At 37.0% G+C, this 19,019-nt stretch overlaps 2 protein-coding genes across 2 annotated transcripts in view; one reads left to right on the forward strand and one right to left on the reverse strand.

Annotated features, from left to right (window-relative positions):
• The window catches only part of LOC126376648 (protein 4.1 homolog), a 38,185-nt gene extending 19,794 nt beyond the window's left edge, over positions 1-18,391 (reverse strand). Inside the window, exon 1 of the mRNA XM_050024183.1 lies at positions 18,117-18,391. The gene's annotated coding sequence lies outside the window, so the exon portion shown is untranslated. The remainder of the gene's footprint in view (positions 1-18,116) is intronic.
• LOC126376530 (nucleolar protein 9) overlaps positions 1-19,019 on the forward strand; it is a 36,582-nt gene that overhangs the window by 6,443 nt on the left and 11,120 nt on the right. The window lies entirely within an intron of this gene.

Genomic DNA, 19,019 nt, shown 5'->3' on the forward strand with positions numbered 1-19,019 from the left:
TAGCTTTTGCCCGCGACTTCGTCCGCGTGGCGTGTTATATAAGAGAGAGATCTTTGTGTGTGTGGGAGTGCATACTTATGCAGTTTAGATTTTTTCATAATTTTTTTTTCCCAATAACTCCCATTTTTCAAAATACAGCCAAAAATAAACTTTATATTTACTAAGGTATGCATGCATGCTAGATTGAGTCAATTGATTGAATTGATTTTTTTTTAATTGATTGTTCATTGAGTTTTAATTTTAATACACACTTTCTCTCTTCCCTTCAACGTTGCTGTGCCCTACAGGGTCCATGTTTTAGTTCCTATGCCTATGTAACACCCCATTGTACTACATGGAATGCAATAAATAATTTAATTGAATTGAATTGAAAACATCTATCTTACGCGGTTTCGATTTTTTCATACAAATGTTTTTTTCCCGCTTACTCCCGTTTCCGTGGGAATTTTGCAATATCCTGTTGCAACTAAGCTTTAAGTTAACTAAGGTACCTGCATGCCAAATTTCAAGCGTCTAACTTAAGCGGTTTAGATTTTTCATACAAAAGGATTTTCCCGCAAATTTCCGTTCCCGTGGGAATTCCGGGAATTCCTTTCTTAGTGCACCTCTACGGTACCTAAGCTATGTCCCTTCCAAATTTCAAATACCTACGTTTAGCCGTTCAGGCTATGCGTTGATATGTCAGTCACTGAGTCAGTCAGTTTCTCCTTTTATTTAGATTTGATTTTTTCATACAAATGTTTTTCCCGCTAACTACCGTTCCCGTGGGAATTTTGTAATATCCTGTTGCAACTAAGCTTTAAGTTTACTAAAGTACCTGCATGCCAAATTTCAAACGTCTAACTTGAGTGGTTTAGATTTTTCATACAAAAGGATTTTCCCGCTAATTCCCGTTCCCGTGGGAATTTCGGGAATTCCTTTCTTAGTGCACCTCTACGGTACCTATGGTACCTGCATGCCAAATTTCAAACGTCTAACTTGAGTGGTTTAGATTTTTCATACAAAAGGATTTTCCCGCTAATTCCCGTTTCCGTGGGAATTTCGGGAATTCCTTTCTTAGTACACCTCTACGGCATCTAAGGTACCTGCATGACAAATTTCAAACGTCTAACTTGAGTGGTTTAGATTTTTCATACAAAAGGATTTTCCCGCTAATTCCCGTTCTCGTGGGAATTTTGGGAATTCCTTTCTTAGTGCACCTCTACGGTACCTATGGTACCTGCATGCCAAATTTCAAACGTCTAACTTGAGTGGTTTAGATTTTTCATACAAAAGGATTTTCCCGCTAATTCCCGTTCCCGTGGGAATTTCGGGAATTCCTTTCTTAGTGTACCTCTACGGTATTTAAGGTACCTGCATGACAAATTTCAAACGTCTAACTTGAATGGTTTAGATTTTTCATACAAAAGGATTTTCCCGCTAATTCCCGTTCCCGTGGGAATTTCGGGAATTCCTTTCTTAGTGCACCTCTACGGTATCTAAGGTACCTGCATGCCAAATTTCAAACGTCTAACTTGAGTGGTTTAGATTTTTCATACAAAAGGATTTTCCCGCTAATTGCCGTTCCCGTGGGAATTTCGGGAATTCCTTTCTTAGTACACCTCTACGGTATCTAAGGTACCTGCATGACAAATTTCAAACGTCTAACTTGAGTGGTTTAGATTTTTCATACAAAAGGATTTTCCCGCTAATTCCCGTTCTCGTGGGAATTTCGGGAATTCCTTTCTTAGTGCACCTCTACGGTATCTAAGGTATCTGCATGCCAAATTTCAAACGTCTAACTTGAGTGGTTTAGATTTTTCATACAAAAGGATTTTCCCGCTAATTCCCGTTCCCGTGGGAATTTCGGGAATTCCTTTCTTAGTGTACCTCTACGGTATCTAAGGTACCTGCATGCCAAATTTCAAACGTCTAACTTGAGCGGTTTAGATTTTTCATACAAAAGGATTTCCCTTCACTACTCTGCTCCTATTGATTGTAGCGTGATGAAAAGTATACTATAACCTCGGCACAGCGCTAAAGAAAGAAAAATTCATAAAAAATGCGCGCAAGTTTAATACAAAACACAGCGCTGACAAATTGAATTCCTCTCACCTCTCTCTGCGTGGCTTCAAGGAACCAATTTATGTCTCGGAGCATTTATCGCAGAAAGCAAGGCACCTTAACTACCTGGCTCGGTCTTTTGCACAGCAACATGGATTTAAGTTTTGTTGGACCTCAAATGGACGGACATACCTACGCAAGGATGAGAGTGCGCGATATATTAGGGTAGACTCTGAGTCAGTCTTATCTAAACTAAGAGAAGGAATGTGACTAAATGTTAGCATACGAGTATTAGTATTGTACCTACCTATGATTAGTTATGCTATCCTAACACATTCTAGGCTCTCTTCATTTTTTGTAAGTTGGAGCCATAGACATAAAAATATAATATATGTCCTATATATGTTATACTATATTTATATATCTATATTGTCTTATAATATACATTGTTTACATATAAAATATGAAACTATGTTCAACACTATTAAAACACGTTACTCGTCAACCCCTAAATACTACTTCGTTTGTATTTTGTACAATACCAGAGAGCCAGAGCCAAAAAAAAAGTGACAATGGATTTATATATTCTATCATAAATGGCTAATCACAATAAAATTTTGCTAGACATTGACAATTTTTCTGTAGCTTCCTCCTTTATTTGCAACACTGTAGAATGTAACAACATAGTTTCTAACTCGAATAAATCTTTTAATATCATTACACAAAACATACGAAGTGTCTATAAAAACTTAAATGGATTCATGGCAAACATTGCACAGTTGTCTTTCGAACCTGATCTAATTATTCTTACCGAGTCTAGATTGGAGGTTAACAAACCTGGACCGCGACTCCCAGGCTATAAGTGTCACATCTCCAAGAAATTATTAAATCAGAATGATGGTTTGACCATTTACTCAAAACAAAATATTACTTGCGTAATTACCGAACCGGAGCCAAAGGGTGCCAACTTTCTCCTAATCAAAATTAAACCAGACATATGCGTACTAGCAGTTTATAGATCCCCCTCCTTTTATTATATAGACAATTTTTTAGATTCTATCGAAAAGATAATTCAACCAATTAAATCAAAAAACATTTTTCTCATTGGCGATGTTAATATTGACATTAAAGCTGGTAATATTGACAGAAATAGCAGCCCTTACTTAAATCTTACAGCCAGCCTAGGATTTCTCCCTGGACATACGTATCCTACTAGGCAAAGAAATTGTCTGGATCACGTGATGGTTAAATCTACTTTACGCACGAAAACGGTAGTCATGGATAGTAGTGTCACAGATCACGGATCAATCTTGATCAACCTGACACTTGACCATACTCGAAAGACTGACAAAACTCTAATAGATAAAATTGATTATGATAATGCCATTAGTGTGATTGAGTCCTCAGATTTCACATTCATTACCGAGACATGCGATCCTGACACAGCGGCAAATAGATTCGTTAATATAATATCATCTGCTATAATAAATAATACAAAAAAAGTTCGTCTACCTAGATCTAAGCGAATTTTAAAGCCATGGATTACGCCGGGCCTGCTAAAGTGTATTCGGCACCGTGACAATCTACATCAGAAACTTAAAAAAGATCCAGACAACGAAATTCTTAATATCTCGTACAAACGCTACAGAAACTTTTGTAACTCACTGTTGAATAAATTGAAACGCCAACATGAAAGGTTTATTTTAAAAAGTGCCAAAAACCTCAAAGAAACATGGGCTGCTATAAAGTCCATCTCTGGTAAACAAATAAAAAATGATTGTGCTAATGAATTATTGAAAGATAGTCCATCAGACTCCGTTGAGAAAGCAAATGATTATTTTGCAAGCGTAGGTAAGATTCTGGCTGACAGAATAAGAAATGCCACGGCAACGCGGGACAGAAACAGTAGCTCTACCGATCGTCTGTTAAATTCTTTTGTACTCATCTCACCCGACGAATCAGAAGTAGAGTCAATTTTATTAGGCCTTAAAAATGACTGTGCTATCGGTTGGGACCATATACCTGCTGTCTTCTTGAAGATGATCAAACATATTATTATATCACCTTTGACTTTACTTCTTAAAGTATGCTTTGAGCGGGGCTATTTCCCCAAAGTTTTTAAAAGAGCTGTCATCACTCCTGTTCATAAGAATGGGGCTCGAGACGCTGTCGAAAACTATAGGCCTATCTCTGTGCTTCCAGCTCTGTCTAAAATTATGGAACGACTCCTAAATAACCGATTAATGAAATATTTAAATAAATATGATGTTCTATCAAGCACTCAATTTGGTTTTAGGCAGGGTATCAGCACACAGGATGCCGTAAGTGGGTTGGTGAATCATGTAACTGAAAAACTGGAACTTAAACAAAAATGCATTGGTGTCTTCTTAGACTTGGCTAAGGCCTTCGACACCGTCTCGATCCCACTTCTTGTGGAAAAATTAGAAAATATTGGGCTTCGAAACTCGGCACTCTCTTTAATGGAAAGCTTCTTAACTGAGCGTGTACAAAGGGTGAAAATTGATAACTACGTGAGTTCTGATGCCAATGTAACTCACGGTGTTCCCCAAGGAAGCATACTCGGGCCAACTCTCTTTTTGATTTATATCAACGATCTGTGTCGTATGAACTTGATGAACTGCAAAATGTTTACTTATGCAGATGATACTGCACTTATTTTTCACGGAGAGACTTGGTCTGGTGTGCAAATTGTGGCTGAAAAAGAAATCTCACGTGTATTTGAATGGCTCGCAGACAACTTACTCACTCTTAATATCTCTAAATCCGCTTTTATTCAATTCCGTATAAAAAATACTCGGGATATAGAGCAAGTTAATTTAAAGGTACATTCTTGTAATCAAAGGCGAAGTCAATGTTCGTGTCTTAGTATTAATAGATCCAAATCAGTTAAATATCTGGGTGTACTGTTAGATGAAAAACTACACTGGCTTCCTCATATTGAGCTTATGTCATCTAGATTACGCGTTTTAACTTGGACATTTAAAAATCTGAGACATGTGGCCGATTTCGATTTGATACGTACCGTATATTTTGCTTTAGCTGAATCTATTATTGGTTATTGCATTAATGTATGGGGAGGAGCACATAAGACCTTTATAAAAAAGCTTGAAAGAGCTCAAAGGTGTCTGCTGAAAACTATGACCTTTAAACCATATCGTTTTTCGACTAAATTGCTTTACGATCAATGTAAGGTCCTGTCGGTCAGACAGCTGTATATCCAAAATCTCATAACAATACAACATTCCCAAACCCATTATAATCCCGACCTATGTCTAAATAAGCGTAAAATTCCTGATGTACTAATAAATTTTAAATGCCGCACTGATTTTGCCAGACACCAACAAATATATCTGTCGAAAAAACTATATAATAAACTCAACACAACCTTAAATTTTTATCCTATGACTAAATACCAATGTAAAGAATTCCTGAAGGAATATTTGTTATCCCTGGACTATGACAAAACTGAGGAACTGTTAACTAATTTCAAATAAAAAGAGTAATGTGTTAAGTTCTTTTACTTATTACACTATTCATACATATATATAATATTAAAATTTAATTTATTCTATTCATTATATTCTACATATTTATAGATCTTTATGTATCTATATGTATGTAAGTATAAGTATGTATGTATATATATATATATGGTGGATATGTGCCTGTATGTGTGTGTGTATGTAGGTATATATTTATATATTTATTATATTTTATTCTAATATTATAACCCCAATTAGAATAAGAACGCTCCTTTTTTAGAGTTAGTCATGTTTTTCTAGTAACTAAGAATTTACCTACTTTGTTCAAAATTTCATTGATACCATTTGGGAGAGGCCGCTGACTCTTAAGACACAGATTCGTCTAGTTTAAGAGTCAGAGTCTTCAAAACATTTTTGTAAACTTTCTTTTTTGAATAAAGATTATTATTATTATTATTATTATTACCTGTCCAGGAGTGTGAAAAATAATTGTACCAAGTTTCATTAAAATCCGTCCAGTAGTTTTTGTTTCTATAAGGAACATACAGACAGACAGACAGACAGACAGACAGACAGACAGACAGACAAAAATTTTACTGATTGCATTTTTGGCATCAGTATCGACCACTTATCACCCCCTGATAGTTATTTTGAAAAAATATTTAATGTACAGAATTGACCTCTCTACAGATTTATTATAAGTATAGATGTTGGTTACAGCCACCCGGTATGAGTTTTATGTGGCCGCAATCTAATCCGATGAAGTTTCAGTTTGCGGCCAAATCTTGTCGCAATGACATTTATCTGGATACAGGTAAATTGAAGATAAATCGATAAAACAACTGTTTTTGTTTGCCATTTGCAGTTATTTAAAAAAATACTATTTTAAAATCCCGGGATCAGGAGAAAACGGGATCCCGGATGTAACATCCCGAACTCCCGGAATTATAAAAGAGTCTCGAGATTTAAATCTACTTCCCGGGCATGTTAGAAAAACTGCCTGAGGTTTTTAACTGCCAGCATCTGAGGAGAATAGAAGAGTGCGGACTGTGTCTCCTTCGCAATTAGTTTACGCGTGAGGTGGTAAAAAGGTACGGTACTTCGCTCTGTATTTTCTGACTTTCCTGTTAAAATGAAAGGCAAAATTCACACTAAAGCCATATTTTACCGTCGTATCGAGTGACACCCTAAATGGTTCTGCTACAATGACGTCATAAGTTAGACATGTCTAAAACAGGCCCAGGTAAAACCGGCTGGAAGGCACACATTTTTTATGGCTGTATTTGGGTCGATGCCTTCGCCTGTATGATTTTATAATCGCGCATTTTTTTAATTCGAAGTTTATTGGTTGCGCCTAGTTTTTTAATACCCATGGGCGGATTCAGGGGTTATGACGTATGCAGGGGGGCTTTCCTGTTATTTTTCGCTTGGGTTCGCGCCCAAATGGGCACCCTCAGGCTTGTTGTCTTAAACGTAGTACCGGGTGAGAGCCTTCAGCGTTCCTCATTTGTCCGGCCAAGTAGTTAATGCCATCTGCGGCACATCTACAATAAGTCACGTCAAAAAAAGGATAGTTCACCACACAGCTCCCCTGCGAACGATTTAAACGTGGCTTCCAAAGCAATATTCAATATTTGCATATTATGATTATGTAAAAAGTAAGTTACTTATGAGTTTCACATCATAGACCCTTTCGGGAACAACAAAATAGAAGTTTAAAAGAGAGAAGGAAGCTTTTCAAATAGTAACTTCAGTATCATTAAGGTACTTATTCACTAGTGCTGTAGTAACATTTATTAATTAGAAGTTCTTTTGTTTTTTAATAAAGATTTTGTCACTTTTTTTATTCTTTTAATATGTTAGGCAGTTTGTTATAAATTTTGACGGAGATGACATATGGACTAGAAGAATGTAGGATCAGTCTAGATATAAAGTAAGATTCCCCTCTTGATTGAGGGGAGGCCTGTGCCCAGCAGTGGGACCTATTTTTTTGTTTATGTTACGTAATATGTAAATGGGTGAGCAGAGTCACACGCAAGCATAATTATTATACTTAATTTCCGGCCACTTTCGATGAGTAAAAAAGTTTTGCGATCTAAAGTTAAAAAAATTAAAAATTATTTATTTAAGTACCAAATAAAGTAAAATTGACACAAATTAATAGCGGGCCCTGCACTAGGGTTTCCCCTGTAACGCAGTAGCCCCATGATAAGTCAATTAAAAAATAATAGGAACGTTAATTATGAATTGGGTACTTAAGTAAAGTACTTTTCAAGATCACAGTTGACTTTTCTTTTAATTTGTTATTACCGAAGTGAGTTATACATTGTTTTGTACCTATTTTTAAAGTCATATTAAAATGGTGATACGACTCACCGCCTATCACGTTGGTTTAAGAGAAAGGTCGCAATTACTGGCCCCGATTCCTGCAGACTCCTCCTGATTTTATTTTAAGTTATACCCGTCATATCCGTCGAAAAGGAAAGGGACGGATGATTGTCAACAAGTTAATTTTAAAATGAACGAATAACCCGTGCGAATAAAATAGACATCTCGCTGGTATGCAATCAGTTTAACGTGTTGTCTACTTAACTCCGTCGGGTTATTGGCCGATGTAAAATTTTAGACGGTTTTTAGATTTCTGCTTAAAATTATCGTGTATTCCATAAGTTTTATGCCTGTCGATTACTCGTCCCTTTCTTTTTCAGCGGATAAGAAAATGACAGGTATAACTTAAAATAAAATTAGATGGCGTCTGCAGGAATTAGCGCCATTGACTCTTAACTTAATTTGTCGCACCCGACGACGTGACAAGAACAAATGATGTAAGTATGTGTTTACTGTTATTCCCAGAAACCACTTGATAGCTGTGAGACATTCCACAATGACCGTAAAAGCGTACGATTATTCCCATGAACTTTGTAAACGAATACTTTTCATGAAGCACAACCAGTGGTGTGAAGTTCCCGGGAATGTTCCCAAAGTAATGGTAATGTTATTGTTGTAAAAACTTTTTGTATGTCCCTGTTTGAAATAAACAGCCATTGTCTCTTATCTCTACATTCATCATTATCAACCCATTAACGTCCCCACTGCTGGGGCACGGCCTTCCCTATGGATGGATAAGGAGATCGGGCCTTAAACCATCACGCGGGCCCAGTGCGGATTGATGGTTATTAACGACTGCTAATGCAGCCGGGACCAACGACTTAACGTGCCTTCCGAAGCACGGAGGAGCTCGAGATGATTTTTTTTGTGGTCACCCATCCTATGACCGGCCTTTGCGAAAGTTGCTTAACTTCAACAATCGAAAACCAAGCGCGTTCACCGCTGCGCCACCGAGCTCCTCATCTCTATATTACTTTCGGACAATCGGGTGATGAGCCTGCAATGTCCTAATGAGATTATTTTGGTTATGTCCACACCGGGATTCGAACCCGGGACTTCGGGATTGTGAGCCCACCGCTCAACCACTGGATCATAACGTAACATAACGTTTAGATTTAACGATTATAATATTTAATATAAGCTCAAGACTCTCAACTTTGGGGTAGTCAGAGGAGGTACTATTACGGGGTGGGTCAGGTGATGCTTTTTAAAAAACAATTTTATTTACGCTAAAAAGATTTATTTAAAGAAAATGTATTAGAATTACACAGGACGTAGTAACTATCCGAATTCCAAACCCGAACTAACGATTTCCCATTGAAATGAAACTTGATGGTTCCGGAGTCCTATTGCATTGACGTCAATGCAATAGGAATTGAGTATGCAGTTTTTATTTTATATGATTACCCTGTAATTTAATATATAACAACCCCCCGAATAAGATCGAACATCACCCTTAAAATGATGTGAGATTAAAATCAGATCGAACTTGGATTTCGGTTACATTATATTAAAAATTACTATATTAATAATAAGTTCTTATCGACGAAAATAATAAGTATGAATTTGAAGTTAAGGTGAGTGTTTTTGAGATGCAAGGATTATATTCCTTTTGACTGTGACTGGTGTCCTTATCTCATCTTCCGTGTCTGAGAAAGATTCCTGCACATTCGACATCACTACGGTCTGTGCTACTGGTTTGTTAGAACTCTTTTTATTGTGACATTGGTTAAATATCTGGACTAAGCATGTGGAAGGATTATTTCGACACAGACGTTTTCTACATCTATAAAGTAAATATAACAAAAATATTATTCCTAGGACATAGCTTAACGATATATAATGAATGCCATACTTTTGCATATGAGTTGGACTTTCGATACTATTTAATTCCTTTTCTAGGTAATCTAAATGCACACTAGCATGTAACAGTGAATCTAAGTTATCAATATTTGTAAGCTTATTATAAGGTAATTTTGACAATGTTTTGTTCAGTTTAGTCCTTTCACAACAATCATCGAGTATTATGTTAAAGTCAGAAATTGAGTTTGTTACATTGGAAATGTAGTTTTCAGTAATAGGATCAAATTGTAAAGTTTTGTAAAAAGCTTTACAGTTTTTTGGCAATTTTAAAATACCAATGGAAAACAAAATTTCATCATAACTGATAGGGTTGTTCTTACAAGTGATATGGCATTTGCCTGGTTCGGATTGGGCAAAGAGCCACCTATTATTACTTATCTTATGAAAAATATCTACATGTCCATGTAACAATTTAACTTCACAAGAATCGGGTAAATTTTGTACTACTTCGGTGATTAAGGTTGTTTCACACGTAGGATTCGCAATTGTCGAATATACGTTCGTTAACACGCACACGTAACACTTGCCACTGATCACTTTACACTTCTCAATATCTTTTATCGGTGAATAAAACATATGATCAGCTGTAATTGCTACATAAGAACTTGTAGGTGCAATAAGTACAAAAGTATCTGGTTTTGAAATGTCGTAAGGAACGGGTAAAGGGATTATATTAAATAGATTATAGGTTTGAGGTAAGACGAGCGGTATCTTGATTAACATAACTATTCTGTTAAGGTGATAATAACAAACGAGTTTAGAAATGTCTAATAGCTGATGAATGTTTTGTAGAGTTAGTGATACTGCCAATTCATGGTTTTTAGGAAGAGCATTCCTATGCTTATCTAACTCGTTATACAATTGATAAGGGCTAAGCACAGTAGGATGTAATATATTTAGCTTTGCAAAAAGGATAGCATTATTTACATCATCTATATCGAAAGATAATGTTAAAATTATAGCTTCTAAAGAATTGAATAAAGAACTTAATTGAGATTTTATTTCTAGCTTATCGTTAGAGTTACTAATCTTATTTAACATATTATTCACGGTGTCCATATTCTTAAGTAAATTTTGTTCGTTTTCATTGACCTTAGACATAGAGTTATTAAAATTTGAAATAGTTGACTTAATTACATGTATATTGTCTTTCATCAGGTAAGACAACTGTTTTTCGTCTGTCTGTACCTGTTCAATTGCGTCAGTGAATTTAATCGCATCTTCATTGTCTAAAGTGCCGAAAAAGGTTTTTAGGATGGAGCCCCCAAAATCAATGAGACCTCGTTTTTGACGTCGGGGTTGTTCATCGACAAGTAAGTATGATATAGAAGAAAATTTATTGACATTAGTTATATGTTGATTATGTAAAGCAGATAGAGAGTTAGTACAGTCTGTTTTTAGCTTTGACGATGAAAACGAATTGCAAAATAAATTTACTCTTTCGAATAAGAACTCCGCTTTATCTAAATTAGGTTTAATATGACTTATATCTAAATACGTAACGACATTCCATTCGCCGTTAGTGAATTTGACATCTAGAAGTTTGTCGAAGAAAAGTCCAGGACTATCTCGGATTTGTGAAACGAATTCACAAATAACCGGTGGTGCGGCCCTGGAATAGATAGAGACGCGCGTTATGTTACGGTGATAAGGTTTGATCAGCTGCGAGTTTTATTTCGTCATAGTGATGACGTACATGTTTTCTATTTATAAGTAATGTGACGGTGTGGTGTCCATTTAGCTTAATGATTTGAAAAGGACCTTTCCACACCGGTGATAAGGCTTTATTTTGTTTGTGATGGCATTTAACGTATACCATATCGCCAATTTTATAAGTTGTAGGTTTAGTACGTGAATCATAATAGTTTTTTGAGCGTTCTTTTGAAGATATAATGTTTTCTTTAGCTTTTTGTCGGCTGTAACATAGGCGATAATTAAGGGCTCTGACGTAGTCGGTGTATGTATTATTATCCAGAGAGTCAATACTACTCGGGATATAAGGTTTAAAACCCAGCAAAAGTTCCATAGGCGAGAATCCTGTGGTGCTATGGACGTTTGTGTTATACGCAATCATAGCGGTAGGTAAATACAGATTCCACGTATGCTGGTTTTCTCCAATGTAAGATCTTAAATACTCCTTAAGAGTCGAGTGGCTCCTCTCTAGAGCACCACATGTTTGAGGGTGATAAGGAGATGCATATATATGCTTTATACCGAACAACTTTTCTAATTGCTTAAATACATCAGAGCAAAAGTTAGTTCCCTGATCTGTGACTATCATTTTGGGAATACCTATGTGAGATATATACCGAACGAATAATCTGGCCGTTTCCTCGGCCGAGCATGTTTGCAATGGATAAGCCTGTGAATATTTAGTCAGGTCGTCTTGCAGTGTAAGAATAAATTTGAACTTATGTTCGTGAGTTTCAGGGAGAGGACCGACTAAATCTAGGAAGACCTTTTCGTTAGGCCTTGTGGCAGTCGATGTTATTATCATCGGCGCACGATTCACTTGGCGCAAAGGCTTATTTATTTGACACGAGCGACAATTTTTTACATAATCATCAATATCTTGGCGCATGTTTTTCCACCAGTATTGAGATTTGATTCGATCAAACATGCGAGATACGCCGGGGTGTCCGGCTGAGACAGAATCATGATTTTCTTTTAAAATGTTTTTGACTTCACTAGGAGTAGGATATAGTATTGAATTTCGATAGATATTTACTTTGATTCCGGTATCATGGAATAGGAAAGATAGAATGTTGTAAATTTTAGTGTAAACTATTTTGTTAAAAGGATCGGAAAAATCTGAGATTGCGAATTCCTTTTCCTCCAAATACCAGTATTTGATCATATCTCTGTATTCGCGTAAGACATTGAATATATCCTTATAAGACATTTCGTCATAGTGATTGAGACGAATAAATAGATGAGTAAAGACATGCTTATCATTACTTGTGGAATAATAAGTGTTAAGTTCACGATCGATGTCTCGGATATTTGGTTCGCTTGTGGAGGAATTGATGATTTCTGTACAGTATGGGACAGATTCATCTAAGTCAATTGACGTTGGATAAGCTATCAGTTTACACTTAGCTTTAAGTAGAGATTGATTATGTTCTTCAATGATTGTATTATAAGATACGTCTGGCTGACGGTTTATTTGTAAAAACTGTTCATAAGTTTCGGAAATAGAAGGACTCGGGTCATCGGACACGCGAGGTGATGAATTAGTAGAATTAGAATTAGAAGGATTACGAGTTGAATCGGGATCTCCAAAATCATTTAGAGTGTTGACAGGGCAACGAGATAAAGCGTCTGCATTACAATTAAGTTTCCCTTGTTTATAAATTATTTCGTAGTCGTACTCCTCCAATTTTAGGCGCCACCTTATTAATCTAGAACCAGGGTCTTTGACATTAAAAAGCCATACAAGTGGCCTATGATCGGTGACGATTTTAAATTTTCGACCATATAAGTAAGGTCGGAAGGTCTTCACTCCGAAAAGGATAGCTAGAAGTTCTTTTTCTATTGTGGAGTAATTACCTTCGGCCTTATTGAGTGTTCGAGACGCATAGGCGATGGGTTTATCCTTACCTATGTCGCCTTGCGATAACACGGCTCCGACAGCGTAGTTGGAAGCGTCGGTAGTGAGAATAAATGGTTCGTTAAAATTCGGATATTGGAGGAGGGGCGCAGATGTTAGTTTATTTTTTAGAATATCGAAAGATTGTTGTTGGTCGTATGACCATTTAAATTCTACGTCCTTTTTAAGAAGGGAAGTTAAGGGTTTGGTGATTTTGGAGAAGTTCTCGATAAATCGTCGGTAGTAACCAACGAGGCCAAGAAAATATTTAATGTCTTTGGCATTCCTTGGAATAGGGAAGTCTGTGACTGCCTTGATTTTATCGGGATTAGGTGACACACCTTTATCCGTGATTATATGGCCTAGATAAGCGACCTCGCGACGTAAGAATTCGCATTTATCTGGCTGTAGTTTTAGATTAAATTGACGAAGTCGGTCGAACACGAGTTTTAGTTTTTGAATGTGTGAATCGAGATCATGAGAATAGATTATGCAGTCATCGAGATAAATATAGCAATGTAAACCCTGGAGCCCTGTTAGAACAGTGTTCATCAATCTTTGAAATGTTGAAGGGGCATTTTTCAGCCCGAAGGGCATACGGGTGAATTCATAATGTCCTGAAGTACCATTTGTGATGACGGTGAAGCCGGTTTTCTCAGCGTCTTCCTTTTTAAGTTTTATTTGATGGAAGCCGCTGACGAGATCAAGTGTCGTAAAATACTTGGAGTGACCTAATTGATCGAGGATGTCCGTTATTAACGGAAGTGGATAGATCTCGGTAACGGTTGCGTCGTTAAGCTTACGATAGTCAATGACTATCCTCCACTTTTGTTTCCCTGACGCGTCCTTCTTTTTGGGGACTACCCAAACTGGAGCACTCCAAGGTGACATTGAAGGACGAATGATATTTTGTTCTAACATTGTTTTGATTTGGCCTTCAACTTCATCCTTATGGCATTCGGGAAAACGATAGGATTTTACATGGACAGGAGCAGAGTCCTTTGTATTGATTGAATGTTCCAGTGCACTAGTGAAAGATAATGGTTCTCCCTCCAGATGAAAGATATCTGTGTACTGAGAACAACATTCAAGTAGACGTTTGGATTCCTCGTTATTAAGATGATTTGCTCGTATAAGATCGAGGACTTGTTGATTCCTATCGGAATGTAAAACGTGGACATTGTAAATGTCTTTAAAATCATCTTGAGATGATATTTGTGTTGAAGACTGCTTATCATATGGAGTGAGATTCACGCAGTAATCTCGAATGATGATCTCTGATTCAGTAGTATTTAGAACAGATAAGTTAACTCGACCATTGGGTTTGAGAAGAACGATACAATTTGCAATATATACGCCGTCCGAAATAAAATGGTCAAGGACCAAACTTTCTTTAAGATTTTCGTACTCCTTTAGATCATTAGAAATTGAGCATTCGATTATGGCTTCTGATCGCGGAGGAATGGCATATGTGGGCCGATTGAAGCGGATTGGTAGAGAATGACCTCGCATATACAAACAGTTGCGAGAATATCTAATATCGGCATCTAAAGTTTTAAGAAAGTCGTTGCCTAATATGCCATCGTAATTTAATTGAACATTGTCACTAATAGCATGAAACTTGAAATCGAAAGTTATAGTGGAAGGATTTTCGGATGACGTAATGCAATTGAAATTGATTTGGAATGACCCTAAGGTTTCACAATATGAGTCATCATCGCTAAGTCCCTTTAATTTAATTTTTTCGTTGGATAGTGAAGGTTTATTCGTAAAGTTTGCTAGTTTAGCTATGCTGACGGTTGAACCGGTGTCGATTAAGAAACATAAAGGGTGTTCCGCATAATTTGTTTTTAATAATATATGCGGTAATGAAATTTTATGTGAATTTGTGTTTACTTTATATATAGTATTGTTTTCCGACGAAGTAGAGATAGAACTTATAGGACCTTCACTATTTTGAGGGTTTTCAGGATTTAGCAATGGATGACTATTTTGACTCAACGAAACAGTGTCTCTCGTAATATGAGAGGGTTGAGATTTAAGGGATGCAATATTTTTATTGCGACTCAACGAAACAGTGTCTCTCGTAATATGAGAGGGTTGAGATTTAAGGGATGCAACATTTTTATTGCGACTCAACGAAACAGTGTCTCTCGTAATATGAGAGGGTTGAGATTTAAGGGATGCAACATTTTTATTGCGACTCAACGAAACAGTGTCTCTCGTAATATGAGAGGGTTGAGATTTAAGGGATGCAATATTTTTATTGCGACTCAACGAAACAGAGTCTCTCGTATGAGAGGGTTGAGGTTTAAGGGGTGCAATATTTTTATTGCGACTCAACGATACAGAGTCTCTCGTATGAGAGGGTTGAGATTTAAGGGGTGCAATATTTTTATTGCGACTCAACGATACAGAGTCTCTCGTAAGAGAGGGTTGAGATAGAGATTTTGAATTAGATTGGCTCTTAGATACAGTGACTCTCTTTGGAGAGTTTTGAGCACAGGCTTTAGCATAACTTAAGGAAGCAGTGACACGAGAGGATTTAGCATTTACTTTTGTGTCTAAACGAGCAGAATTACGTCGACACGTGTCCGTAATTCTGTTTACTAGTTTAAATTATCGTTATCACATAGTTCGCACGGGCCATCCGAGTTGTTATACGACTCCGGCTCCGATTGCGCTTCGTCCGCAACATGATTTATAGGAGCCGTGGGATTATTGTTTTGATAATTAGAATTTCGTTTGGAATTATTATGTTTTCGTTTAAAACATTCCGAAATATCATGGCCCGGGTTTTTACAATATCTACAATTTTTTTGTGATATCGAATTTTGTTGCGATGATATAGAATTTTGAAAGTTGCGTTTTGGTTTGGAGATACCTTCCGAATGAGAATGAGCTTGCTTGTTACGATTAACCTTGTACACGAGGTTTTCAAGCTTCTCTTCTTCGAGAGCTATGTTGATGGCATCGTTCAATGACCTCGGTTCTCGGCATCGGACGATTGTGCTCAATCGTGGTGATAATCCTAAATTGAACGTAAACAAGGCAAGGTCTTCGGTCATAGCGAGTCGACCGACGAGCTCCTTTTTTAGAGAAGCTGAATTGTGTATCTCCGATTGCAAGGATGTTAAGCAGCTTTCGATACGCAAAGCGAATTGTGCAACAGTTTCGTTAAATTGTTGTTTACATGATTGAAGATCTAACAACAGATGATTATAATGCTTCCTTTCTCCAAAGTTTTGGTTTAAGAATAACTTTAATTCGTCAAATGTTTCAAACACTTTGTTAGAACATGCTACCTGTGCTTTGCCTTCTAATTTAGCTATAATATATTTTAATAATATTATTTTCTGGCAAGGTGAAGCCAGATCAAGAGCATTTTGACAATTTGTCAGAAATGCGGTTAGGGTTTCTCGATCACCCTTATATGGATTAATGAAATTACAGAGAACCTGAAGAGGACAAGGTTCAGATATGAAAATTTCAGGAACCTTCTTCGAAGCTGAAGGAGTTGATGGAGGTTTGCTTTCCGCCATTATAAGAGGTAAGTAAGTACGTAAGTATGTAAATAGGATTTAGGTAAGTATTAGGGTTAGATTATTATTTTAGATTTTGGATTATTAAGACAGGTAATATAATAGGAGATATTTAGGAATCGACTAAGTGATACAAAATTTAGAATGTTAAGATTAATTAAAAGAGAGTGGCGAAGCAATTACAGTGAATCAAATATTTTACTCACATTAACACCAGCGCGAACACCACGTTGTAAATCTTCATTTCCAGCGAAATCAGGATACGTGCAGGAAAGCGGCAGCGAGGTGACGGCGGCGGCAACGCAGCGGCAGGAAAAATATATGACGGCGATCGACTGGCAGGCTTACTCTGACAGTTTTGTTGTTGACCCCAGGATGCAGTCTCGGTGGTCCACCAGCAGGCTTCTCGAAGTAAGGCTTACTGTCGTGGTTAGACCTCCAGATAGACGGCGAGTATCGGCGAGCTGATGCGGGGAAGGTAGATTGTCGCCGTTTAACCGTACTTATTAATTCGACGGTGAGTTAGAAGACTTTGAAGAGTTTGACGAAGTGACGAAAATAACTTGAGAACTTGGAAGTCACTCCGGAGTCGGGTTGGCGACGACGAGCGGACAGGAATAGCGTATTAGTTTATAAGTTGTAATTTCACAGACACATCACCAATGTTCCACACAATTTTTATGAGATTCGTTTACGCGAACGCGTTATGGAATACCAGGAATCGACGAAGAAACGGTAAAAATTCACTGGTATCCCACTTCTGACACCACTATTACGGGGTGGGTCAGGTGATGCTTTTTAAAAAACAATTTTATTTACGCTAAAAAGATTTATTTAAAGAAAATGTATTAGAATTACACAGGACGTAGTAACTATCCGAATTCCAAACCCGAACTAACGATTTCCCATTGAAATGAAACTTGATGGTTCCGGAGTCCTATTGCATTGACGTCAATGCAATAGGAATTGAGTATGCAGTTTTTATTTTATATGATTACCCTGTAATTTAATATATAACAGTACGTTCAAAGTATAGACGACAGTATAGCTATAAGCATTCAGCATTCCAGAAATATTTGAAATGCCAAACAACCTCATTCAAGAAAGTGTAAATTCAGTGGGTGTACGTCGGGACATCGGTCAACGCCTCGCGTCACACTAGTGAACTTTGTACAATTAAACACCTACCGTAATTAAGTAATTGCGGGAACCGGGCACGATAAAATACTTCACTGGCTGAAAACTTTTGCTTTTTATTAGTTTATAAAAACTAAATTAAAAATTATACTTTTGGCGGGAATTTTGATTATAATAAGAAATAATTAAAGACTGCCCATTCACAGTGCCTTTTATTCAAAACTTTAAGTTATAATTTTTTAAACCGATTTGTTAGTAAACTAATATTGTTTCACCGAACCGTGCGCACAATGCGCGCGCACTCCCGTGGAACGCGCACAAACTAGTTTGGTTGGTTGGTTCTCTCCCTTGCATTCATTGACTGTCGCTAGAAAGGGACAAATGCAGTTTTCTTTTTGTTTTACCGGGAACGCCATGAAGTCGGCCAAATATGATAATGATTCATGGGGAATAAAATGGGAAGAATGCGATTAGCATGTAATTAATATTCTGAGCGTATCCTTTAGACTAAACTTTGTACAATGGTGCTACTCGAGTGACAGACAAATAAATTTATATTCTTTCTACTATTCTATATATGCAAAACAATGCTTAGAGCTATAATATCGTTTTGCATACTCATGGTGTAGTGTTTGGGGGCCTGTTGTATTTCCTAATGTTTATAGTCCTAAAGTCGATTTTCCGAACATCATTTTCCTAATATTTAATTGTACTAATGTTCGATCATCCTAAATATTGATTATCCTACCGTAATACTTGTCCTAATATTCTTTAGTTCTAATATTAATGTCCCTAAAGTTTGAAATTCCGAATTTTTCATTCCCTATTATGATCTATTTGACATACCTATTTTGGTTAGTTGTGACCATCGAGGCCCGAAGGGCCGAGAGGCGGCGGTGAAGATTTGTTTCGTAACGACAGCAGTCACGGGTGCGAGCGAAGCGAGCACGGAAA

Source organism: Pectinophora gossypiella, chromosome 21 (assembly GCF_024362695.1).
Source record: "Pectinophora gossypiella chromosome 21, ilPecGoss1.1, whole genome shotgun sequence".
NCBI lineage: Eukaryota > Metazoa > Arthropoda > Insecta > Lepidoptera > Gelechiidae > Pectinophora > Pectinophora gossypiella.